Raw genomic sequence first — 20,880 nt, 5'->3', positions numbered from 1 at the left:
AGCAGAGGACTTAATTATAAGTCTGGGCCTGTCTCAGGGAAACCGGGGTATGTGGGTCTGTCTCAGGCAAACTGGAGTATGTGTTTACCCTAAGAATAGGTAGACACTGGATAATCAGAATTTTTAAAACACTCAAAATTTTTTGCAAGCTCAATTCTTCATAAATATCTCAAGATGAGCCTCAAGACAGATAGGTTTTACTTTATCTCTCTTTGTAATGAATGCTACTATGTGCAAATTTATTGAGCATCTACTGTGTATAAATACTCTGTTTTAATCTTTAGGGGAATTCTTCCATCAACCACTTAAAAGAGATCATAGCGTTTCCAAACAAAAGCTTAAAGAGCCCTTCCTGGTTTATAGTTCTTGCCCCAGTGCATTCTTTTTCCACTCTGTTTATTCTGTTTTAAAGCTGATTCCTTCATGACGTCTCTGACTGTGTTAGTTCATCCTGTTCTGTCCTTTCTGTAATCCCCGTATTTTAATTCTGAGTTTGGAAACAAATCCCTTTTTGGTACGTGATAAATAGTTTTTCATGGGATATATAAACGATTCGTAGGCACTGTGAAGCGGGGAGGTTGGGTTATTTTCTGTTTTGTTTTTGTCAGCCACAGCATTCAGCTCACTGCTGGAGACATGGTGATGGGTGGGACTTGGGACACCATTGGTGGGGTTGGGGTAGCAGATCATGAGTGTGTTTCAGTTGTGAAAAGAATGAGGGCCTAGTACACTTAATAGTCACCGTGTTTTAAAAATAAAGAGCTGCAAAGTCACCTTATCTAGCCTAATGAAATTGTATGGGCTCTTTGTTAAGAGTTGGTGTAGCCAAAATGCATTATGAACTTAGGTTAACCTCTCATTTCCTTCTTAATCTAGGTCTGCTAGTATCTTTTTAAAGCCAGTTTTTGTTTTTGTTTATTTTTTGAGACAGCATCTTGCCTGTCGTCTAGGCTGCAGTGAGGTGGCTTGATCATGGCTCACTGCAGCCTTGAATTCCTGGGCCCAAGCAGTCCTCTCATATTAGCCTCCCAAGTAGCTGGGACTACAGGCACTTACCACTGTGTCCAGCTAATTTTTTAATTTTTCATAGAGATGGGGGTCTCACTATGTTGCCCTAGCCAGTCTTGAACTCCTCAACTCAAGTGATCCTCCTACCCCAGTCTGCCAATGTGCTGGGATTACATGCCGGAGCCACTGCACCTGGCCCTAAAGCCAATTTTTAATGACATTTTACATAAGTACAGCTCAATGCTGACCAGCTTTGTTTCCAGTGATCACTTTTCTGAGGTTTGTATGTATTTGGACCTAGTCTTTTAAAAAAGTAATAACCTTCTTGTAAATAACTGTAATCTTTTTTTTCTATTCAGAATACTGTTCCTGCCTTGGATCTACTAATACTAAATTATACTCAAAGCTGAGACATCTCCAGTAAAGTCAACATTTATCTTTATCTTGAGGGCATCACATCCATTATTCTGGCCTTCCAGTTTCCATCTCCCCAGACTGATTTCTTTGATGGTGCACATGTGTCTGGCTTCTTTCATTCTGTGTATTGCAGGGCAAGCATGGTCCCTTGTATGTTAAACAGTGGAATCTCATCGGATTTGATTTTTTTTTGGAGCAGAAGCATCTTGATCTTCAGGGCCATGTTTTATTTAATTTTGAAATAAGAAGAGGTGCAATTTTAGAAACTAAATTATACTTTCCCCATTGTCTTTTGGAGATGCTTATGTATGAGACAGATTAGAGAGATATTTTGCATGAATAAATGATGGAGAGACCAAAACCCCCAAAAGGCAGAGGTGGAGATACATTCACAGCTACTGTTTTATACTAATATCAAAGTTAGTTTCTAATCTAATAGGATATAAGGAATGTGTTAAATATTTGCAGGATTAAACGAGTAGTCAAGTGTAGCCTATCTGGAATTGTGGCGTGTTGGTGGCCATGACTTGCTAGGTAATTCACTTTAAGTAATGGAGAAACGGCCATTAGTTTTCATACATTACTTCTGTTAGGGAGGTTGGTTGCTTATCTTCAGAATAAAGGAAAAATGCCCACATAATTCCTTAAGCTGGTGGTTCTCAAAGTGTGGTTCCTGGACCTGGATCAGCATTATCTGAGAACTTGCTGGAAAGGCAAGTTACCCAAGACTCTCAGACACTTCCATTCCTGAAACGCAGACTCTGGGGAGGGGTCCAGGGGTACATGGTTTTTTTTGTTGTTGTTTGTTTTTTTTGAGACAGAGTCTCACTCTGTCACCCATGTCTGAGTGCAGTGGTGTGATCTCGACTCACTATAACCTTCATCTCCTGGGTTCAAGCGATTCTTGTGCCTCACCCTCCCAAGTAGCTGGGACTACAGGCTTTCACCATCACACCTGGCTAATTTTTTTTTGTATTTTTAGTAGAGATGGGGTTTCACCATGTTGGCCAGGCTGGTCTTGAACTCCTGACCTCAAGTGGTTTACCCGCCTTGGCCTCCCAATGTGTTGGGATTATAGGTGTGAACCACTGCATTCAGTTGAAGGGGTACATGTTTTAACATGTTAAAGTTTGAGGATTGCTGTTAAACCAACAATTTTTAATAGCTTTGGGTTGGAATACCTTTCAGAATTTGATGAAAGTTAGAAAGCTAGAGAAATGTACAGACACGTTTTATACACTAGCAGGGAATTCATGAACTCCCCTGATTAAGTACCATGATATAAACAAAATGTTTTGGTTCCAGAATGCATCCCATTAGAAGTATTAGATTTTAAGTCACACTAGTGATAGTGTGGATTGGAGAATTCAATTATTGTTCATCTCCAGTAGCATGAGTGGCCCTGGACTGTGGTTTGCCCACAACTTTTTGTGCGAATTTGCACACTGAGGTATCTCCAGACATTAATGCTGTGCCCCATGGTGAATGTATACATGGTACCTGTGGCGTGGCCCTGACACCTGGCAGCAGTGGGTGCCTGCTTGCTTAGCCATAGACTTTACATAGTGGAGCCTTTTGGAGGTCCCCATGCCAGCCATTGTGAAAGGAATTTGGTAAAGCCTACTTTAAAAACTTAGTGTGTATATTTGCTTTTCAAATTTACTAAGGGATACACAGGCAATGTAAATACATTAGAAAATACAGAAAAGGCCGGGCGCAGTGGCTCATGCCTGTAATCCAGCACTGTGGGGTGCTGAGGCAGGTGGATCATGAGGTCAGGAGTTCGGAACCAGCCTGACTAACATGGTGAAACCTCATCTCTACTAAAAATACAAAAATTAGCCGGGTGTGGTCGCATGTAACTGTAGTCCCAGCTACTCAGGACGCTGAGGCAGGAGAATTGCTTGAACTTGGGAGGTGGAAGTTGCAGTGAGCTGAGATCGTGCCACTGCACTCCAGCCTGGGCAGCAAAGTTAGACTCCATCTCAAAAAAAAAAAAAAAAAAAAAAAAATACAAAACCTGAAAAGCAGAAAATTAAAATCACTGACAGATTTATTCTTGGGTAACCAGTTATTTTGTTGCAAATGGTAAAATACACTAGGAAAATAACAGGAATAATAACAATAATACCTAAGACTTACTGAGTTTTTGTTGTATGTCAGATATTGTTCTAAATTCCTTATTTATATTAACTCATTAAATAGTTAATATCATAACTGATAGCTTATATATAAAGTAAGTCCTGTTAATATCTCCTCAGTTAGATGATGGAGGGCAGTGAGGCTTGATGAGGTTAAGCATTTTGCTTGAGGACAGGTAGCTGGTAGGGATTTGAGTTGAGGCAGGGGAAGCTATAGTTCTCTAGGGCGTCTTAAACATGTACCCTCTGCCAGTCCTTAGGAGGAAGAGAAAACACTGCAGTGAATAACTATTGTGTGGTGTGGCATTGGGGAGGAGACCCACGTAGGCATACATGGGGTTCACGAGTGAGGATTAGGACATTTCTGCATGGGCCAAGTGAGTGCAAAGATGGATCAACAGCTGGGGAGTGTGCACAGGACCTGTGCTTTTAGCATGGCCCAGCACCGTTTAGTGATTTGGCTAATCAGCCTGACCATCAACTATCTTTCACTCCCTTGTCATCAGCATGTGAAGCTGCTGAAATAATGCCAGCTGAGTGGACCTTCCCAGCATGCCTTAAAATTATGTGCATCTGTTTTCATTTTAAACTGGTTAACATTACATTATGCTGAACACTTACAAACATCTGGAACCAGAGGAAATGTACAAATATGGTGTCCACAATTTGCTGTCATTGAGCCTTTAAATAACATTTGTTTGTAAAGTTGTTTTGTTCTTTGCTTTTGAATTTAATGCCAACTTGAGTCACATCAGTTTTCCAAAATGTCATGAGCTTTGCGTGTTTTGTTGTTAATTTAATTTTCCATGAAATTATTTCCCAGAACACCAAATGGAAGTTTAAATATTTCAAAAGTGTTATTTGAAAGAAAATTCAAGAACAAATTGATTTAACATGTTTAGTGAATAAGGACTCATCTCTAAGGGATTAATGTAATATGAAGATTAAGAATGCAGGCTATAGGGTTGGAATTCCTGGATTCACATACTACTACCCCCACTTATGAGCTCTGTGACTCTTGGTAAAATACCCAACTCATCTGTTAAATGGTACTAATTCTCTGTATCCCATAGGATTGTGGTAAGAATTCAGCCAGACAATACAAAGTAGTGTTGAAGTCAGCGCAGGGCTAAATAAAGTATGGCACAGCCTTCAGTTAATGTTAGAAATTATAGAAAGGCAGATAGCGATGGACAGAGGTCGCTATCTGCCTTTCTATAATCTGCCGCTTACCACCACTCCTTCCTTCTCCCCTACCCACTTAACAGTATATCATGGTGACTTTTCCATTTCAGTTTTCAAAGTTCTACCTTTTAGTTTGGAGTAATTCCACTTCATTTCATTGAAGAAAAGAATCATAGTATAACCATTTTTCTATTAATGGACATTTGGGTTATTTTATTGTTTTCTTCACTGTTTAAAGATCTCTGTACTTGTATTTCCCTGTTCCTTCCCACATTCCCCTAAAATCTTTGGAGGTTATGTTTTGAGGTTGGTCTTCAGTATAACTGCTGTAATTGATTTCATTATTTTGTAAGTACTTGTTTGCTGTGACATCAAAAAGAGTTTGTGCTCACTTAGCATGAAATTAAGTAGTCATTGGACATGCTGTTTTTTAAGTGGAAGAACTGAACTGTTCTCATGAGGGCAGTAGGAGTGTATTTTGTCAGTTAGGAAAGAGAAACTGCTTAAGAGTTTTTATTGAAAATGCCTTAATGGCCTTTCTCAGAAATTCAAACTTAAGCTCTAAAAACACAAATTGAGTCTTGCTTCTCCCTTGCTCAAACGTGTGTGTGTGTGTGTGTGTGTGTGTGTGTGTGGTCTCATCATACTTCGAAAGCATCCAGAGTTTGGTCACGGCCTGCGTGGCCCTACATGACTAGCTGGCCCTGCCTAGTTCTCTGACGGCACCTCCTGTGGCCACTGCCTTGCCCTTCTCTTGCTGCCACACTGGCCTGCTTGCTCTTGTTCTTCTACTTCAAATATATCACACCCATCTTTCCCATATTCTCTTTCTCCCTCTTTGTGTCCCTTATTTCTATTTTGATCTCTCATCTTCATGACGATTTCTTCCTCTTACCCTATTTCACGGCACTCCCCATTATGTCGTGCCTGCAGCCTGCTAGATAATTCTTCAGTGCAGAACCACTTGTTAGGCTGTGTGTTGCCAGTGCCTAGAGCAGTATCTGGTACAGTGGAAGTATTAGATTAATAATGGTTGAGCTGATGAAGGAATAAGCAAAGGGGAGCTACTCGTAGAATATAATGTACAATGCTGTGTTTTGGGGGATTTTAAATAGTCATCATGGAAACTGAGATCTTTTAGCTTTTAAAGTTAAAGAGATCAGAAAACTGAAGCCATTCAGTTTATGTTTCCCAGCACAGATATGGAATTTCTGAGAATTTTTTAAAAAGCAGAAGTTTCACAGACTGATTTCTCTTTTTTTGTGTATCATTATCTTCTGCTACTCTTACGTTTGTATCTTACATCACGAGAGCATTTTTGAGTCTTTATTCTCATCTCAATTGTCCACTTGCTGGCCAATGCCATCGTATCCTCATCTCAAATCGCTGATGATAGTTTTTCAGTATGTTCAAGGTTTCTCCCTAAGAAAATAGGCAATATAAAGCTGGCTCATCATAAGAATATTCCTTTTTATAAGGTGAAGTATGATTGGATTTCAAATATTTCTTGGCTGGCTTCTGGCAGGCCTCATGGGCTTTCTAGGGGTTCTAGGAAGACTGATGGAGTCCCCATCTCAGCCTCACCGAGAGCATTTCTGGTTTTGTCTTATGTATTGGTAAGATTGTGTTTGAGTATAAAGAATTTCTCCCTGCAAATTAAAGTCTGAACACCTATGAACTGGAAGCGTCTCTTGGTCCTTTTCAGGGAATCATGGAAGTGCTTGGAACAGGGTCTTGTGGCCCAGAGAATCGAAGGTGGCAAGCAAAGGGCATCAGTGTTGGTCCAAAGAGGCATTCTGCTGTCTGTGCCTTCAAGTTACTCAATTACAAGAGTTCCTCAGCTACTGGCCTAGAATCTACTTGGCAGCGTGCCCAGGCGCCCTTGGCTTTGGTGCCATCTTACTTTCCCCTCTTTCAGTTCCCACTTTCTCCTTAGTGCTTTTGCTTACAGCGCACATTGTTATGTCAACTTTATGCTAATGGTGTTCCTGCCACTGTAAGTTTGAGGAACGCTCATCTGATTTCTGTTAAATAAGGAGGTTTCCCTTCATGATCTCAGTTTTCAAGGTATGCAAAATCTTATCTTAAAATTAGAACATGAACTTATCAAAGCCAAAATGTGAACAAATTTATGAAATATTTGAACCCTATCACTACCTGTGTCTGGAAATCTCAAACAGAAGAAACTTTTAGGTTTAGATTTATAGTACCATCAGATAGAAAGCAGTTTATTGTTGAGTGAATGAACTTAACATTAAAAGCAGGTTGCCTAGACTCTAGACATTTTTTAAATTATATTTTTACAGAAGCAGTTGTATAATAGTGCAATCCTTTTTTAAAAATCCTGTTTCGATTTTGACTTCCACCTTAACGTTAGGTATTAAAGTTGGGGGTTGCTTCCCTTAAATATTCTTTTCTATTCTAGTACCTTGAAGATTTTAAGTAAATTAAGGAGTGGATGAGCAAGTGATATGAACATATCAGTGGAAAGGAACTCCAGCCATGGGAGGAAAGCTTTGGGACTTGGTGGCTTGGCACAGGGAAAAATAAAGCATATATGCAGGAAACAGTTGGCTGCCTGACAAGAAGAAAGACACAACAATAAAGTGCTATAGATGTCTTATGGAGGGAAAACTTCCTTCTCCTGGGAAGGAATTGGTATGCTGTTATGCCCAGCATATTGTAGGTGTAACTTTTATTTATTTATTTATGAGACGGAGTTTCACTCTTGTTACCCAGGCTGGAGTGCAATGGCGCGATCTCAGCTCGCCGCCACCTCCGCCTCCTGGGTTCAGGCAATTCTCCTGCCTCAACCTCCTCAGTAGCTGGGATTACAGGCACGTGCCACCATGCCCACCTAATGTTTTTGTATTTTTAGTAGAGACGGGGTTTCACCATGTTGACCAGGATGGTCTCGATCTCTTGACCTCGTGATCCACCCGCCTCGGCCTCCCAAAGTGCTGGGATTACAGGCTTGAGCCACCGTGCCCGGCCTTATTCTGTAACTTTTATAAACCCCCACCTTCACATGAAGTGAATCCAGGCTCTCCTTGGGTGTTTTCAGTTTGGTATAAAGTGGATTTTATACGATGTTTGGATTTACTTTATAGATAATGTTGACAAATTACATCTGTGCTGTAAAGTATAAAAGAATTTTTCCTATTTTAAAATTCTGTGGGCAGCTTATTCTAGAGTACATTTCTTGCATGTTAGAATTTCTTACATTCTTTAAATGAAGTCTTTTGACTATTACAGGAACCATTAACTAAACATGTCATGGAAGATGTGACTTAAGACACTATTTCTTACTGGGAAGTTTTTGCTTTTTTTTTTTTGGGAGATGGAGTCTCACTCTGTTGCCCAGGCTGGAGTGCAGTGGCATTATCTTGTCTCACTGCAACCACTGCCTCTCGAGTTCAAGTGATTGTCCTGCCTCAGCCTCCTGAGTAGCTGTGATTACAGGTGCGTGACACCACTCCTGGCTAATTTTTGTATTTTTAGTAGAGACAGGGTTTCATCATGTTGGTCACGCTAGTCTCAAACTCCTGACCTCATGATCCACCCACCTCAGCCTCCTCAATTGGTGGGATTACAGGCGTGAGCCACTGTGCCCGGCCACTTTCTTTATTCTTTTTGACCTTTGGCTGTGAAATGGATTGTACATTGTACATTTAGAAAGGCATAACAGTAACGAAGTGCTAGTAAGGAAATGGTAGTCATTGAAATACTTCATGAGAAAAGGAATTTAAGTGTATAACATAATCAAATTTAAGTACCCTAATCACAAATCCCCTTTTCTCTTTAAAAAGAAACAATATCAAAGTTATATAATACTTTCTCTTTTTTATCCTAAATTCTAAGCCACAATTGATTATCTCCAAAATCTTGTGAATCTGGGTAATTGTTAAAAACAGAAAAGAGTGCAAGCTACAAATGAGAGCCTAGGTCCTTTCTTAGATATAAATAGTTTTCCTATGACAGTTACCTAATTGTGGTGTAGAAACTTAGGCACTAAGGCAGAGTAATAAGAAAGGAACCTTTGCTAAACACGGAGTGTGTTTTGACTGAATAATATTAAGGAAACAGCTGTCAAAATGTAGTGCTTCAGGATATCTTTTTAAAATTTCTTTGTACGTATTTTATCAATTGCTAAGTACCTGTGAAATGCTCTATTGTCCTAGTTAATTTATGAATTTCTCCAAATGCCAGTAAAATGGACAAGGATAATTTTGCTCTTTTCAGTCTTATGCCTTCTTAGTAAAGTCTCAAGGAAATAGCTGGAAATGCTTGTAGTGTTTATCTAAACAGTAGTAGTAATTCTTTTTATGTTTTGAGTTGACATGTTTTCAATAAGAAATGTTAGTAAAACATTTTTTAAGGACACCTAAGTCCTATAAAATAATGCCAGTGTTTTAGGCTCTAGAAAATGTCTCTTGAGAGTAATATCTTCTAACATTTATTACTTATATATAAGTCAGTTTTCAATTGCTGTGAATCACTGTTTTATGGCCTAATTCATTAAAAAGAATTCAATTAATGCTAATGACATTGTAATTTTCTAACATATACAAGAAAAAGAAAATACGTTGAACATACTGCTCTCCATTTTCTGTGCTGAGTTAAACTGCTATTTGTACAGAAATGAAACTGGATTATCCATGCCTTAGGCAAGGTATGTCCTAGGACAGGACCATAACATCAGTTCTAAATGGAAGCTTCCAGGTTGCTCCATTGGGTCTCATTTATGAGTTTATTCCTATTAGTAGTTTTTAAAATCTAGAATGTTACTGAGGCTGAGCATAGACCCTTTAATAGGCTTTGAAAACACATTTCTTCTAACCTATAGGACATTTATAAGTGAGTCAGCAGTGTTGACAAAGTACTTGTTCTCTGCAGAGAGCTATTAACAGATGAAATGGAGGAATCAAGGGAGCAATTCAAGATGTTTCGTAGACCTAAAGGTAAAACTAAAAGCTTAAAGCTTCTAGAAGAAAATGTAAAGTGCTTTCCCAACCTTGGGTTGGCTTCTTAGTATATGAAATTTATTAGCCATGAAACAAAAAAATTTAAGTTTTCTGAGCTTCTTCCTGACGAGAAAGACAAATTGTGGCCTGGTTCTTGGACTTTCTTAGCAGCGTGCCCCCAAAAACCAAGACCACTTCCCGACCGGAGGAGACACTGGCCTCTCTGGGCTTGCCAAAGAAGGGAGAAAAAGAACAGCAAGAAGTAATTGAATATATTGATGAAATACAAAAGGAAATACGGAGACTTAATGAACAAGTCAGTCCGGGTATTTTGAAAGCAGAACAGAAATATAAATTTTGCCAACTATTTTCAGAAGAGGTCAGAATTGATCACCCAAATCTCAAATTTTTGGGTAACAGCATTTGTCAAACCTTCCACAAGTGTCTATGTTACTTGAGGGGTAAGACAAAGAGGCATTGTATTAGTTAAAGTGTTGAAGTGACAGAATTTGAAGGTATTAAATTAGGTTACAGAAAGATTATTATTTTGATGAAAATCCTTAGTTTGAAAATGAAGTTCTTTCCAACAAATTTCATCTGAATGAGAGTAGTGATCCATTTTCAGAGTCCACTGAAGTCAAATGGAAATCTGGAAAGGATATGATGAAAACATTCAAGTCAAATACAGAGTAAAGTCAGCAGGAAGGGGTAGCATGAAGAACCAGAGAGCTTTTTACCTGGTTTACTGACTGTTCTGATGCAGATCCTGATGAGTCAGGAAAGGTCATCAAAGATAATACTTGGCCAAATCCATGACAGTACTACTTGGTTTTTCAATATGGATAATGAAGAAAGGGAAGGACATGATAATGATGAAGGATGGAAAGTATTGATAAAAGGGATAAGGATGATGGTGAAGCTGAAGATGATGAAAGGGAGGAAAGAAAGAGGGATGAAGAGAAAATGATAGGTTTTTATCGGAAGGCTGATAGGTTCCAACTTTCCTTTCTAAAAATTTTCTCCACTTCCTGGGAGCAAGTTGCATGGTGGGTTGGTGGGTGGGTGTGTGTGTGTGTGTGTGTGTGTGTGTGTGTGTGTGTTCGTTCTCTTGTGCTCGGTTGCCTTGTTCTTGAGGTCTTTTTTTCTCTATACCATGGTTCTCTATTTTGGGGGAAAATAACTTGAGCAGAATACAATGGGAAAAGGATCTTTACCCCTTTCTGTTCCAAATTCATTTTTATCCCTTCTTGTCTGGACAAAAACTGTATGGAATCAATACCACTCAGCTCTGTGGGAAGAAAGGAAAACCTCTGTCCGCTGTGCTGGAAGTTGGATGGCTGTAGGCCCCTGTGTAGTAATGCATAGAATTTTAGCATTTTTCTCCCTTTCTCTGTGTTTTAGGCTCAAAACACTGTGTCTTTATGTAAATATGAACAGTTAGCATTTACCAACATGTATCTGTCTACTTTCTCTTGTTTTTGCCCTGCCGCTTGATGGGACAGTCAGCAGAACCTGCAGGATATTATTTAGAATTCACATTCTCTATTGTACTTTTGTTCCTGTGTATTTTAAATTTTTCTTTTTGTTTCACTGGAAAGGGAAGATGACGCTCAGTTTTAAATGTTAAAAGTGTGCAAGTTGCTTTGTTAGAAATAAGCTAAATGTGTACACATACCCAAAACTCAAAAAAAAAGAAACCCTAAAATTTAAAACTTTCATTTTTTTGTAGACACCATTAATAAAATGAAGGCAAGCCATAGATTAGGGGGTGAATATTTGGAAAAATATCTCTGTTAAAGGCTCAGACTATTTAAAGAATTTTTATTACTCTGTAATAAAAAGATAAATTCAATTTCTCTAAAAAAATGGCAAAAAGACATGAACAAATAATTCACAAAGGAAGCTGTTTGATCAAGGAGCACATCAAAAGATGCTTAGCCTCATTTGTCAACAGAGAAATGCAAATTAAAATGATAATAAGGTATTAGTTTCATCCATTAGAATGAAAAAAAAATGACATGTCAAGAATGGACAAGGAAATACAGTAATTGAAACTTTGATATATTTTTGGTTGGATTGTAAAATAGTAAATCTACTTTGAATAACGGGTCACTTCTTATCAAGTTAAACATGTTGCTTCCTTGTGACCTAGTTATTTTACTCCTAGGTGTTTACCCAGGAGAAATGAAAGTGTATGTCCATAGAAAGACTTACATTAGAATATTCATAGCAGCTTTATTCACAATAGCCAAAAATTGGGAACAACCCAAATGTTCATGAACAGGTTAAAATGGGTAAACAAATTGTGGTATCCTCATAGAATAGTCTACCATGCGGTAACATAGAGGGTGATACATGCAAACAATATAGATAAATCTCAAAACATGTTGAGCAAAACAAGTCAGACACAAAGGACTATGTACCTTGTGATTCTATTTCAGTGTAGTTCTAATACTGGTAAAACAAAGCTCTAATAAAAGAAATTAGGAACGTAGATACCTATGACTAGAAAAGAGAATAATGAAATTTTTGTGATGGAAATATTTATCTTAATTGGGGTGGTGATTATATGGTGTCATACCTTGTTGAATTGTAAACTTAAAATCTAATTTTCATTTACCGTATATGGTCGATACCCCAGTATAAATTAGTGATGGGAAAAAGTCAAAGGCATAAAACTTGCTCTTGAAGGAATAAGGATGTTGAGCACACATAGAGTAGATTGTAATGTGTGTGTAAATGGCACAAGACGCTTGAAAGAGGGCAGAAATAGCAGCATAAACAAAACGCTTTCTGGACAATAGATGGTTTGTGCTGTGTTTTGAAGATGCAAAGAGGTAAATGTTTTTAGGACTTGGAGAGAAGATTTCTCAAACAGGGTCAAGGTTTCTCAAGAGGTCAAGATAAAAATAAAACAGGACATGTTTTTGAGTCAATAAACATAAATTGAAGTTGTTTTTCCACTCAGTGTTTCATTCCCATAGAATCATTCTGTCATTTCCTATATATATGTATCCTTTTCCTCTTTCAGCTCTCATCTTCATTCTGCTTCTTCTGTTCTCCAGATGCACCAGCACACAGTGCATTTACTTTCTCCTGAATTCCCACTTTTAACTCACAAATTGAAAGCACCATTTCCTGTTTTTCAGTGAGTATCTTCTTACAAAGTGCATATTTGGGGAAGGTATTTTGGACTCTGCCCCGAGTAAAATGTTGAGTACACAACCAAATGCAGGTTAATTAAGATTGGGTGGCTAGAGTTGATAGATGTGCAGGAGGCGGAGGCATCTGTGGATGTGGATTGAAGTGTGGAGTTGTAGATTATTTTCATAGAGTGTTAATGGCTATAATGTTTTGACTCTCAACTGTGTACCAGGCTTGATAACTCTTACAGCCATTCTTCTAGGTAGATGTTTTTGTTCTGTTTACTACAAATGAGTCACCTGAGCAGGCAGAGGTTAAGGAACACACTGGAAGTTAGAATACAGGTTGAGTATCCCTAATCCAAAAATCTCAAGTCTGAAATGCTTCAGTATTCGAAACTTGGGAGGGCTGACATAACTCTCAAAGGAAATACTCATTGGAGCATTTCAGATTTTTGATTTTCAGATTAGGGATGCTCAACTGCTAAGTATAATCCAAATATTCCAAAATCTGAAAAAATCTGAAATCTGAAACACTCCTGGTCCAAAGCAGTTTGGTCAAGAAATATTCAACCTGTATATGTGTTTGGCCTTCACTGTTCTTATAGTCAACAGAGCACCACACTGTGTTACTGGGAAAGATGATGAGGGCAACAGCAATAAACATTGATTTTTTTTTTTTTTTTTTTTTTTTTTTTTTGTGATGGAGTCTTCCTCTGTTGCCTAGGCTGGAGTGCATTGGCATGATCTTGGCTCACTGCAACCTCCACCTTCTGAGTTCAAGCAATTCTCCTGCCTCAGCCTCCTGAGTAGCTGGGATTACAGGCACACACCACCACACCCCACTAATTTTTGTATGGATTTTTTTTAGTAGAGACAGGATTTTACCATGTTGGCCAGGCTGGTCTTGAACTCCTGACCTTGTGATCTGCCCACCTCAGCCTCCCAAAGTGCTGGGATTACAGGTGTGAGCCACCACGCCTGGCCTGATTGTGTTCTTATGCCAATTACTCTTCTGGGCAATTTATGTATATAACTCATTTACTCTCCATGATAACTCAGTGAGAAAAATGAGGCATAGATTTGTGAAGTGACTTTATTAAGGTTGTATCAGAATAAGTGATAGAGTCAAGATTTGAAGCCAGAAAGTCTGACTCTAGAATGCACACTTTTCATTATTGTGCTATACTACTTGGCATTGTGTACATAGGGACTGGTTGTCTTCCTTAGAACAAGGCATATACTGTTTCTTCATTGGGGTAGGAGTGGATTTAAATAACAATTGGTGATGCAGACTGTTGTTTTCAAATCACATTTAGTTTGTTATTTAAGACCCTCATGTTTTCCATTCATATAACATTTATTGAAAACTTCACTGTGTTTTGAGGCTAAGACAGAGTCTATTCTTTTGAGGGACTTTAAAGCCTAGGACTGGGTCTGGATTTTTTTTAAATCATGTGGCTTCTAAAGTAATTTAAAATTCTCACACTACTTGAACTAAACTGAGAAATTGGATCTGATTGGCCTTGTGCTAAAGTTGTGGTTCATGAAAGAAAATCAGGGCACATCTCTAATGAACCAACCCATACTCAGAAAAAAGATCTTGTTGGCAGAACACAAAAAGATTAAGCAATAAATGTGCACTTTGTATTTCAAATTAAAATAATGTATTTAAGGGAGAGGTTTATCCTTTTCTAAAAATAATTCCTACTTAACCTATTATTTTGGGTAACCTGTATTTTTGCTTAACCAACTTGCCTCAGTGGTACCAGTTATGAGGACAGCTGCTGTGTTTCAAACTCAGTGATAACAGGGACAGCTGGTCTGATGTGTTAGGTTTTCTTTTTATCTCAGACCATATCCTCTCTCTTCCTTTTTTCACTTCTATAAAGATAGTGCTTATAGGCATATTTATAGTGGGGAAAGAGGCAGTGAAATCCTTGTGCAGAAGCATAGGTAGGCAGTTTTGGAGGTCAGGAGAGAAAGTACATTCAATACTAAAGGACACCTCCCAGGACATTTAACTGAACTAAGTATCGTTTTTTGTATTCTATTTTTTTCATCTGTACATGAAGGGCCATCAACTTCCGGCTGGATTAAGGTTAGGGATTTGGATCCAGTCAGTAAATGACTTCTGATGAGATTAGAATCATCTCCAAATCCCCATTAAAAAAATAAAAATGTAATCTAATAAGTTATAATATGCTCAAAGATTGTTGTCATAACTGAGTGACTGTCAATTCTTAGGAGAAAGTGATGATGTTAAGGTTTGTCGCCACAAGAGGCCTAGAACCTCTTCATCACTCCATCCCTACCATCCTAGAGTGTTGGCTTCCTCATGGAAGGAATCATGTAAGGAATCAGTGTTGAATGAATAAATGGCTGAAATATCCCTAGAGTGAGACAAGGATTTCATTTATCATCTGTAGCAGGATAGAAGTGTTCTTCGAATGAAGCATTCTATGAGTTCTCTTACCAATCTTTGACCTTAGGCTGGATTCACTGGGAAGATCGTATCAGCAACAGTGAGTTCTTTTCCAGCCAGGTATCTGTCCCGCTACAGAAGGTGGCACACTTCCCATCTGCTTGGTATAAATCGCTCCTAGAATGTGGAGGCTCTGAGTGATGTGATGAAAATAAATGTGTGTGATCCTGGAAAGTTTTGAGAATCAGATTCTTTTTCCAAGTGATCACACCACAATTGTACAGATCCCTTTGGGTTAAACCTCAGAAGCCAAATAACTGATCTTTTCCTCTTTTCTTTGATATATTAACTTCAACAGCAGATGTCATATAATTGGGTAGAAGCCACCACCCCTCTCTGGCTGTTCTCTTATCTGAATGATGTGGGGTCAGAACATGACATCTAAAGCCTTTGATGCTTTTCAAAAACAACAGATGGGAGATTTCAGTGAAGAATAAAAAGCTAGCAATTTAATTTACACTGAGTAAAGACAAAAATTTCAAAGGAATCTAATCAGATCTAAAAACATATGCCCAATATATCACTTTGACTTTAAAAGAACAGGTGGATTGAGAAGCTTTGCTGTGGTAAACTTGGTTTTTCAGTGAATTAATATAACCAAATGATTAATATAAAGATAGCATTTATTAATTACTAGATTTATTCTTCTTAAGGGTGCTAGGGAGGAAAAGAAAATTACCTTTAAAGAGGAGCCAGAAAATTTAGTAAAGACGGTTTTGGAGACCTGATGGAGACTTGATTCCTCACGCTACTTAGGAAGCTGGGAATTTAAAATAGATTTTACATAGTTTGGTTGTAGGTATTTTTCCTTATCAAGATAGGATATTTATACTGAAATCGATTTATATCGCTGTGCTGCTCAGACTTTAGGAGGCAGTGTGTCTTTTAGCATTGTTGGGGTGATGGTGGGGAGGATATGGGTGTAGCACCAGAATATAGCAGCAAACTTGAAGCTAATTTGAAATCCCAAGCAGTAGACAGCATCTGACCAATGAAACTCCTTCTTAGCATCCAGTATGAACTGGCACGGTGATCATACAATTTATTGTACAATCAGGGACACTTTTGAGATAGAAAGAGGTACTATTTTCAATTATGCCAGGATAACAGTTGAAAACTGGAGCTCTCCTAGGACATGGGGTCACCCAAAACTGAGTGTGCAACAAATTGCCTGGAGTGCTTGTTAAAACAGATTGCTAGGCTCCACCCCCATTGTTTCTGATTCAGTAGGTTTGGGGTTAATAAGTGGCATGCCTAACAAGCTCACTGGTGATGTTGATTCAGCTGGTCTAGGACCTACACTTTGAGATCCACTGCTCTACCCAAACAAACTTGGCATTCTTGTCCTGATAACGTAATTTTCAGTTGAAGGAAACTCTCCATATTGTCCATCCGCCTCCACTAGACAGCCCTCTGCAGGTGAGGATGCTCATGGCGGGATATGCTTGTGTTGGCATCAGCCTACCTGCTAGACTGGTCTGTTTTTGGTATTCTAGAGACTGCTCATACTGGAAGGCTAAAACAGCTCACCTGTTTCTGAATTAACTTCTAAGGAAATGCTGGAGCCAAATGGAATAAACCTGATGAATTCTGAGTTTTCAGAGCCTTAGACTTAGGGATGTCTCAACATCTAAATTTACTCTAGAAGCATTTTATATAGTGAATGTCCTTCTGGGGAACAGTACTCTTCTGTTCAGCACTTTAGAGGCATCATAGATAATAGTAGGAAATATCTTGTGATCTTCCCTTTTTTTTCTTTTAGTCATATGCTTAATCATGGGGATAATACAGTTTTTTTTTTTTTTAATTTTCAGGCATTTATTCATTACTTTGCTCACTAACTAGCTTAGATTGAATGAGGAACTTGTAGACAGTTTTATTGGTAAGGCAAATGTGAGTGTGGAATTCACCAGTAGATAAGTGGGTCTCAAAGAGTGTCTCAGGCCAGCAGCATTCAGCCTCATCTGAGAATTTGCTAGAAATGCAAATTATTAAGCCCCAGCCTAGGCATACTGAATCAGAAGCTCTAGGGGGATAAGGCCCAGGGAACTGTGTTTTAACAAGCCTTCCTGGTGATTCTGATGTGGGTTAAAGTTTGAAAAGCAATATTGTAGCCAGTTTTATGTTATATTTTGCCTGTTTTGATCTACAACAGTATTGAAATATCTGTATTATGTTTCTAAATAGTATGATATCTAATTACATATACATTTACCTTGAGATAGTTTTTATAATAGTGGAAACAATGATGTCAGACCTCATTTACTGCATACTTTCTATACATACAGTCATACACTGCATAATTATAGCTTGGTCAGTGACGGACTGCGTTTGCACCTGTGGTCCCATACGATTATAATGAGTTATATAATGGCATGGGCTATATCATCTAGGTTTATATAAGTATAATCTATGATGTGTGCACAACAATGAAGTCACCTCACGATGCATTTCTCAGAATGTGTCTCTTGTTAAACAACACATGGCGTATCTCTGTGTTAAAGACTTTACAAATACTATCCGATTTAATCCTTACAGTGCTGTTTTACAGATAAGGAAATGGGGAGGAGGGACACTCCTGACATGGAGAGGCTTTTTTCCTCTATTCCTGTCCCCTCTTCCCAGTTGTATTCTGTTTAAAGATGTTAGCGGTAATTACGATCATGTTTTTAGCTATAACTTTTTCTCAAATTAAAAGTACATAGAACTAGATAAAACATTTTTATAGTAGGAAATTTTAAATAGTATTCTAAAATACATGGTGGAAGAGGATTGAAGAAGATTGAAGGACATGGTGATGGTGATTAGGTGGAAGGGCAGGGAGTGGATATACTTATGGTGAGGCTGGGCTGTTGGAATCCTGTGGGCTGCAGGAGCCACCCACAATGAATGGTGTGAAGGCATCCTCCCTGTGCTGAGAGGATTCAGGCTCCTGGGTAGATAAGCTGGGTAGCCTTGCTCAGGTTAGTCACACCCTCTGTACCTGCTTCAACTGTGAAGTGGGCACTGTTAACACCTCAGCAAATTGTACTTCTTTTCTCACACCCTACCTGCTTCCCCTGAATCTTCATGCTTTGAACACCTTGAAATCTCCCCACTTGTGTTTTATTTTTAATTTTTTGAAATGGGGTCTCAATTTCTCACCCAGACTGTAGTGCAGTGGCCCAGTCTAGGCTCACTGCAACCTCCACCTCCCGGGCTCAAGCGATTCTGCTGCTTCAGCCTCTTGAGTAGCTGGAATTATAGGCATGTGCCACTACTGCCCAGCTAATTTTTGTATTTTTAGTAGGGATGGGGTTTCACCATGTGGGCCAGGCTGGTCTCGAAGTCCTGATGTCAAATGATCCACCCACCTCTGCCTCCTAAAGTGCTAGGATTACAGACATGAGCCAACTTGCCCAGCCTCCCCCTCTTTTTGTGCCAGACATGGCAATATATAGTTCATTCATATATGCCAGTGTGTAATTGTGTGTGCACAATTGTATGCATGTTTGTAGATATGGTATTTAGAAGTTTTATAGAAATATAAAATTTATTGCATGTTTACAAATAATAAAATTTGCCGTTTTGATATTTTTTGAGTGCATTGTTTTCTCTTTAACTTAATAACTAGGTTTTTCTTTTAGTGCTAAAACTGATTATCAAGTTTGTATGTTTTAGAAAGATGAATATGCAAACTACAATTTATTTTTTTTACTAGCGTGATCTTTGATTCATTTTCTCCATAGGATTGTCATTGGTTAAAAATATATATTTATAGACAAGATGGATTGCATGGGCTTGATTGAATATGCTGACATTGTGGTCCTATGCTACTTCTCCTGAATGTGATTTATAATGTTTAAAGTATTATAAGTAATTTAGTTGGTTAGTGATAGACTATAAGTAGCATATGAACTCAAATATTTGCTATGCATAAGATGGACATTTTTGTGATTTACAATTTAAAGGCATTTTATTAGGTGTTAATGGGGTAACTTATCCTAATAATGACAAAGATAAAAGCTTTTACCTATATAAGTGTATGTACAAATAAATGTAGCTAGCCGGGTACAGTGGCTCATGCATGTAATCCCAACACTTTGGGAGGCTGAGGTGGGTGGATCATGAGATCAGGAGTTTGATACCAGCCTGGCTAACATGGTGAAACCCCGTCTTTGCTAAAAATGCAAAAATTAGCCAGGCATGCTGACACGTGCATCTAATCCCAGCTACGCAGGAGGCTAAAGTAGGAGAATTGCTTGAACCAGGGAGTGGAGATTGCAGTGAGTCAGGATCATGCCACTGCACCCCAGCTTGGGTGACAGAGCAAGACTCTGTCTCAAAAAAAAAAAGAAATTAAATGCAGTGTGTATCTGTACACATATGCAATTGCAAACAAAAATATTCATATTAACATTAAGTATTACTCTAATAGATTTTATAGTTTTGAGAAGCAAGTTTAATACACATTTATGAGCTTTTGAAATGTTTGTCCTGGATGAATATTAAACATTTTCTTTATAAATATGTTTATATTTATATATAATCTTTATAAATATTTATATTTGTTTATATGTATGTTTATATATAATCTATATATTTGTATATGTTTATATATGATTTTTATATTTATATATTTTATAAGTAAATATATTGTCTTTATAAATATTTATATTTTATATTTCTTCATCACAGATATATTTTGACAGCCATGATTGGAAATCCTAAATAGTCATAAATGATAATATTTCAGATTTGGATCCCCATGTTAACATGCCAATTATAGTTGTCAAACAAAATAACCTACTGAGAAAAATGTGAGTGGCAATGGCCCAGCATTTTTCAGCCTTGTTGCTGCCCAGCTCAGAAATCTTTTCTGTTCCCATGCACCTTTCACATACACACAAGTCATTGCATGGAAAAGCTGTTTCTTACCTGCGTCTAGGCCTTCGTCGGTGAGAGTCACACGCCACTCATTTTGAAATACTCTCAATGTAGGCTCCAAGATAACACTGTTACAGAGTTCTTGCTCATTTTCAACTATGGATGAAAATCAGGAACTTGACAGAAACCACGAGATAGTGAGTCCCTCTGCAGCTGTGGTCAGATAGAGCTTATTGAAGACTAGGATGGGGAAACAAAGAGAAAGGAAAAGACGTTTTAATCTCTGCGGGTATCAGGCTGACTTCTGAGCTAGTTCCTTTTCTCCAGTAATGCAAAAACAATCCTCCTTTTTTATTTCCCCTCCTACTTTTCCCCACATCATCTGGTGAGCAACCAGGCAACAACCTATTTTCTAACCTTTGCCATTGTCAAATTCAACATGTGCTATGAGGTGGAGAGCTGATGTGTAAGAACTGTGTGAGATATGGTTCTTTCTGAAGCACCCGCAGAGGAAATTGTTAGCAGCTTTACAGTTTAACAGGCAGAGATGGGTGGTTGGAGCTACGTGGAAATGCGGAATTAACAGAATAAAGCAGCATTTTGACACCAATGTCGACATCTTTTAGATAAGATGTGTGGCATTGTCATTTTTTTTCCACACTTAATTTTCC

At 38.3% G+C, this 20,880-nt stretch overlaps 2 protein-coding genes across 9 annotated transcripts in view; one reads left to right on the top strand and one right to left on the bottom strand.

Moving 5' to 3' along the window:
* The window catches only part of P2RY14 (purinergic receptor P2Y14), a 63,723-nt gene extending 43,020 nt beyond the window's left edge, over positions 1-20,703 (bottom strand). For both annotated transcript variants that reach the window (XM_032263189.1, XM_032263213.1), the window contains exon 1: positions 20,261-20,703. The gene's annotated coding sequence lies outside the window, so the exon portion shown is untranslated. The remainder of the gene's footprint in view (positions 1-20,260) is intronic.
* MED12L (mediator complex subunit 12L) overlaps positions 1-20,880 on the top strand; it is a 363,897-nt gene that overhangs the window by 182,280 nt on the left and 160,737 nt on the right. The gene's annotated exons all lie outside the window — the stretch shown is intronic.

The sequence above is a fragment of the Sapajus apella genome, unplaced genomic scaffold (assembly GCF_009761245.1).
Source record: "Sapajus apella isolate SASKATOON/1434 unplaced genomic scaffold, GSC_monkey_1.0 scaffold4, whole genome shotgun sequence".
Lineage (NCBI taxonomy): Eukaryota > Metazoa > Chordata > Mammalia > Primates > Cebidae > Sapajus > Sapajus apella.
Note: the sequence above shows the minus strand (reverse complement) of the source record. Positions and strands in the feature narration are given on the sequence as shown.